Below are 6,538 nucleotides of genomic sequence, written 5' to 3'. Positions count from 1 at the left end.
CCGGCCACCTTTGAGGCCGGAATTTATGCACCGGCCCAGCGTGAAGCGGGAAGGACACGTGAAGCGCCGGACCCACCCGTGGGGCGGAAGCCGCCGCCAAGGGAGCTCGGACGCGCGTGGCGGCCGCGGCAGCGCCGAGGTGCGGGGCGGCCCTGCCCTCTGCGGGGGCCGGGAGGTACTGCCTGCCCGTACTGCCTGCCCGCACGCCTGCCGGTACCGCCTGCACGCCTGCCGGTACTGCCTGCCTCCCTGCACTCCTGCCTGGGGCGGGAAAAGCGGCAGGACTTGGAGAGACGGCGGTACAAGCACCTTTGAATCAGGAGGCCGGTCTGCCATACCGAGCTTTTAAGAGAGCGGTCTCAGACGAAAGTATAATCGTGTGCTAAAAGCATGGCGCGAGAGACCTACGGGCTTCTTTTCGGTAGCTACGGGCACAATCCCTATCAAGTGGCGCGGACAGATAATGCATCTTCAGTGGGGGGGAGCAGAAGCGGAACCAAGCGCGGCTTCGCTTCTGCCCGACAGGTCAGCGTGGCCCAGCCCCGCACACCGCGGCTGGGCGAGGGGGCGAGCGGCTGCAAAGACACCCGGGCCGCCGCCGCCGCCCGCCCTCATCGCCGGCCCCGCGGGCGGCGCGCTGTCCCTCGTGGGCGCGCAGCGGGGGCGGCCGCCGCCATCAGCCCTCCCGCCGCGCCGCTCCACGGCCGGCCGCGCCAGCCCGCCGCCCCACGCGTCTCCCCCCGCCGCCGGCACCCCGGCCCGGCCCGGCCCGGCCCGGCCCGGCCCGCGCTCACGGGCGGGAGCGGCTTCCACCTGCCCCGCCGGGAGAGCCTCGCCGGGGAGGGGACGGGCTCTGTCCGTGCCCCCTCGGGAGCTGCGTGGCGGGGAAAGGCGGCCCCGCCCGCCTGAGCGTGTGGGCTACGGGCGGAGGATGCTCTGAAACCAGGCCCGGAGCCGAGGTGTGGCAGCACCCGAGTGCCGGTTCCCAGATCTGCTGCCTCCCCCGTGGCCGCGGCCTGGCAGAGGTGCCGCTCATCCCTCCCTGGCACGCTTAACTCCATCCTTCCCTCCGCCTCTCCCACGTCTGTGTTCATCGCACAACTCCACAGGTACTAATTTTTTAGTTTTTTTTTAAAAGCCCTCAGACAAGCCCTCTGAAGTTCGCGCACTTAAGGTATTGCACCCTCAGGGACGTTACTTTGATCCCTGATGCTGAAATAGTACCAGGAATAGCTGACTACTGCTTTCTCCTCTGCAGCCTGCCATGGCATTATCAGGAAAACCCAATAGGTGGCTGAGATAAGTGTATGGATAGAAAAGTTTGTTTACGCTTAGCCTTGGTGTGATGGAGTGGGTGCTCATTGAAAGAAGCATTTCAAGGACCTGGAGGGCTCCTGTTATTGAATCCTCAGTGCTGTGACTCAGTGTGTGGCAAGGGCTGTAAATCCTCTGAGAGTTGTTTTCGTTCCTAGATGCTCTTAACACACAGCAACAGTGGCAAGAAATGTCTCCATCTTTTCCTCTGCAGCTGGAGCTGGCTTCTATGAGCCGAGCCTTCAGTCTCTAGGATAGGTTACTACCTAGCAATTTACGAGGAAGAGCGAGGGCCAGAAAAGCAGCTTCAGTGTAGAAAAACAGGAAACAGCTGATCTGCTGTGTAAGGGAGACATTAGAAGAATATTTTTTTTAAGCGTATCGGTTGAGAGGAGCCGTTGCACCAGTAGTGAGGGTTTTCTCTTCAATTGCAGATCAGCTTCAAGGTCCCCATCTTCAAAGCAGATTAGCAGGTGAACCAGGTTAATTGCTCAGTCATCATTAGGTCTGTCTCTCCTTCCTAGGATGCTGTCTATGATCATCAAGTACAGTCAGGTTTCTCGAGCCCAGCATTGATTCCTGGGAAAGGAGGGCAAGCTACAATGCAGTAATCTGAAAGGGGGACTCCCCCCTGTAGTCATACTCTCTGTCCAGAAAGGAAGCTGCTAAACCGATTGACAGCATCGTAATCAACACTGAATCTCTCAGAAAGACAAACTTCCACGGTCCTGTTCAATACTCTTCCTAATAACTCTGGTACTATGTATGCAGAGACCAAACCAACGGAAACAGGTAAAAGTCACAAGCAGAGCAGATCATCAGTGAAATCTAAGGACTAGATGTGAAATATTTCAGTTTATTAGGTGGTGAAGAGACTTTTGTCATTTCTGCAAGTATAGAAAGCCTTGGTCATTGTTGGGATTGAAATACTGGCAAGCTACCAATTCCCTCGCCCAATATGAGGTAACTATTCCTGTGAAGTTTGCCACACAAGTGCCACTTAAATAAGGCAGAAACACAAGCTAGCTGCTTTAAACAGTGAAATAAATGCATACGCTACGTGTCTTGACTTGGTATTAAACATGTGAGAGCTCCGCATCAATAAAGTACTTTCAATTAACTACATGAAATTTAAGTCCATCAAAACTTTACAAAGATGAAGGTTTTTGAAACGGTAGAACAACACTTATCTTGTTCAGTCCCAGTGGTACTCCCATGTGGGTTTTATACTTAAACTCCTGTATTTCTAAAAAGCATGGCATAGTTTTCAAAGCATTGGTACCACTGACCTCTATATTGCACTTACAGGTGGAGATACCTAACAGTCACACCAATGCCATCATTGTTTGCCTAATAGCTCGTGTAGAAAGGAACCATCAAAAAAACCCAGACTAAACAAAATAAATAGCAGAATCAGCTATGGGATGGGCAATTACAGAAAACATAATATCATCGTTGGAGAACACTTGTCTGTCACAGCTGGGTTTTCTGTCACTTCAGAATAGCACAGGGCAACTGAAGTACATGTCACTGAAGTGCTGTTACCTCCCTGCATCGTCTCCTGTTGTTCCTGGCTTTTTTGTCTTTTCCTTTCTGAAGCATCAAAGTTACTATGGAAACAAGCAATGGCATTTATGTAGATATTCATGAGCCCCACCCATACATGCCATGTGAAGTGAGTCTTGATTAATGGTGTGACCCACATCTGGCGGAGCACACCCGTGTGGAAGGAAGCCCTGCAGCAGGGCACGGGCGTGGGTGCTGGCAGAATGGGACTTTGCTGTGCACCACCCCGGAGAGGGGCTCTAGGAGTGGGGCCAAATGCCTCTGAGGGGAAGGACACTTGTAATTGCTTCTGCCGTTGCTGAGAGGCAGGGAGTCAGCAGCTTTCCCACAGCCTGAGGAGCCGATAAGACATCAGAGTCAGGGGACAAATATTTTGGATGCAGCACAGTGACATTCCTTCCCCAGGCTGCGGGGAAGATCAGGAGTGTGAGCTCCAGCACCACACGTGATTCCTTTAAGGCCAACATGGCATAGGAAGAATTTTGTGTAGTGTGGCTTGAGGTTGCACAGCCTATTTCATTTAAATTTGCCTTAATTTTTAAGACTTGCTGACTTTTCTTGTCAAGAGGATAGACTTCAGTAATAACTATAGGACAAATCTGCAGACACTTGTGTAGTGTTGGAAGTTTAAAACTGGAGTGGATGATAGTAAGTAGCAGACAAAAGCTCTGTGACTATTAAAGAATTAGATAGATCTTGCACCATTTTGTTTATTCAGGTAGACTTAGATTACAAATTGCATCAGCATTTTGACCGATAAGGAAGTTCAGTGATGAGAACTAGAACAGCATAAACCCAGAACTGCTTGAGTTTAGAAGCTATGAAATTAGGGAGACAATTCCATCTACTTAGCCCACAGCTTTCAAAAAATGATTAATTGGGCTTGCTTGCCCTGATTTTTGATTGGCCAGTCTGAGACCTTACAAAAAATATGAAGAACTCACTATTCAGAAAACACAGCTCACCCTTTGCAACTTCGTAATTATAAAAAATATCTCCAGCTGGACACCTCTGGGTATTCAGCCATTCTGGTAAGTAGTGCTATAGTAACGCAACTGAGCACTAGTATTTATTTATAGCACTAATTTTTAAAAATTAATTCTGAAACACTTCTGCCCTGTATTAGCTAATATGTGTTTTTTATAACCTGTAAAGGCACTCATACATAAATAACCTGTATAGCAAATTGTGTTCTTCTCTCATCTGTCATTTTCTCTGTGTAATTTCTTTCCTTCTCCATTACTCAGAGGACAGGTAGGGATTAAAAGAATAAGTCAGAATTATAATTCTTGCAAAATAATAGGCTGAAAAAGCATTGTCTCTCAGTAATTTGCATATAGAGACAGAACTTTGTAGTGTAAGAAATTGGATGGGAACCATAATAACTTTCAATTACAGGAGCCTTGGTATTTTTAGCTAGAATGAGAGGACAAATGATGAATTCAAGAGAGATGTAGAGCCCAAAGCACGACCATTTATGCTGCAACTTGCACCCGTTAGAATTACAGGAGAACAATATTCTGCTAATAAGAACAACAGAAGTTTCTCCAGCTAGAACAGATTTCATGTCATCCTCAGAGGTATAACAACAGTTTTAAACTCCCTCCAAAGGCAGTCATGTCTACAACTAGGCCAGTGACTATGCGGGACAGCAGGTGATACAAAGCTGGGAAGTTGTTTCTTTGTAAGAACTGCTTGTGCTAGTATGTGATGGAGTGGATGGCTTAGGACACTAATCAGCCGATTTTAGAGCCCCAAGCCAGCCACTTACAAAATTCTGACATGGTGGAACTCTAAAACACTGTGGGCATTACTGTTCATGCTGCACCAGCATTCGGAGACCAGAACTGCTTCAAGATGGGCACAGTCCAAAACACAGGGGCAGTTGTTGCTCCACCAAACAACTCCAGTCCTGATACAGTTTGTCCAGATGAAGGAATGACACTTTCTACTTGAGTTTAGGTCTGAGTATTTTAAGTACCAATGAGGCTAGGGAATAAATATCAGCAGTCTACGCTTCTCCTTCCTTTCCTTTAGTCACCAGTTGTCTAAATCCAGGTGGAGAAAGAATATCCTGTAAGTTTCTGCAGATTTAGTCAAGGTTTCTAAGCGTGCTGTCAAATCTGAGGTGCATTCTGGGCCAAGAATAATTTTTCTTGTGTCATCACCCCCCCATCTCATACAGATGCTCTTGAAAATCCAGTTTATTTTATGTACCTGGCAGTTTATTTTGAAAACATTAGGTATGCATTCTAACCATAGGCTAGCTTTCCACAGCAAGAAATGAAAACATCTCATATGAGCCCGTAACTTCAGTAAAAGCGACTATTTAGCAGAAAGTGTTATTGGCAACTGATGCAGACATACTAGATATGACAGATCGTTGTCCACACTTGAATGATTGTTTCTCATGGCTCTTAGCCCCACAAATATATTACCGTTTGGACTGACAAAATGAACTAAAAGGATGTGTTTACTATGACTTTTGAAATCTTCATTGAGTATGATTCCACTGTTATGTTTCCTTGTACTATAGCTGTGCCAGAGACAAGTATGGAAATGTGAAGTGTCAGAACACAGGTACTGTCTGTACTTTCGTGTCTACAGAGAGATATCCAGATTCACAGCTAATTTCACAGTTGATCTTGAAAACCCTTCAGAATTTTTTATTCTTGTCCCTCTAGCCTCGTATCTTATCTTTGCCAGTGCCTGGCCCAGGATGCTTAAGGAAGAGTATGAGCTTCTTTCCATAGTTTGTTCTTGGAGAATTTGTTAATCATCATCCTCCAGATGCACTGCAAGAGGTAATGCAAAAATGGCTGTACTGAGTCAGACCAGAAGGTGCAGCTCTTGACACACACCACTAACGTTCACACAGGCACAAGTACACTGGTGGGCAAGCATATAGCACATCACCTGTCAGTCTTAAGCATCCAGCAGTAACTGTTATCTTTATATCCAATAATCTGCAACCATTTTTCATCTTAAGTTCTAGTATCCAGGGTATCTGCTAGCAAGGAACTCGACAATTTGGCGATCCAGTCTGTAAAGCATTTTCTTCCTCTTCAAATGTCCTCTTCCTTGTATAGGAGGGGCAGTGAGCAGCTTCCAAATTCATCATTGTTGTGGTGTTTGTGAACAGCATAGCATGTATCAGGCACTGGTGGACTACTGCCAGGAAGGAAGGATACACGGGCAGTTTGCATTTTTATGAGAATAAATCAGTTAGTTAAAATCAGTTTTCAAAGCTTACATACCTTGAAACTGCAAATATACGTCCCATCACAGAAAGTCTGATATGTGCATGAAAGAGAAAGGAATCAAAAGACGCATCCATAAGTTAAGTACTAGGAAGATGCAGGATCTCCAACTCACTAGGAGCTTAGGTGACAAGATTATTTCCCCCACCCAAAACATCTGCTTGAACATTATTTTTAGCTGTGAACACAATCTCTCTGTCATGACTGTAACAGTTTCCAAGTTGCAAGGGGGAACTGTACATCTGTTCTTTACTCCAAAGGCATGAGGTAATGCGAACACTTCTGTGAAAAGGATTTCATGGTCTACGTGAAGCCACAAAGGCAGAAGAGAGAGAACTGCAGAATTTTAAGTAGATCTCTACATATTCTTTGGCTCAGGCTCTTGCCTGCTGAGGTAG

This window comes from Ciconia boyciana, chromosome 1 (genome assembly GCF_034638445.1).
Source record: "Ciconia boyciana chromosome 1, ASM3463844v1, whole genome shotgun sequence".
Lineage (NCBI taxonomy): Eukaryota > Metazoa > Chordata > Aves > Ciconiiformes > Ciconiidae > Ciconia > Ciconia boyciana.
The sequence above is the reverse complement of the archived record's forward strand: the minus strand, read 5'-3'. Positions refer to the sequence as shown.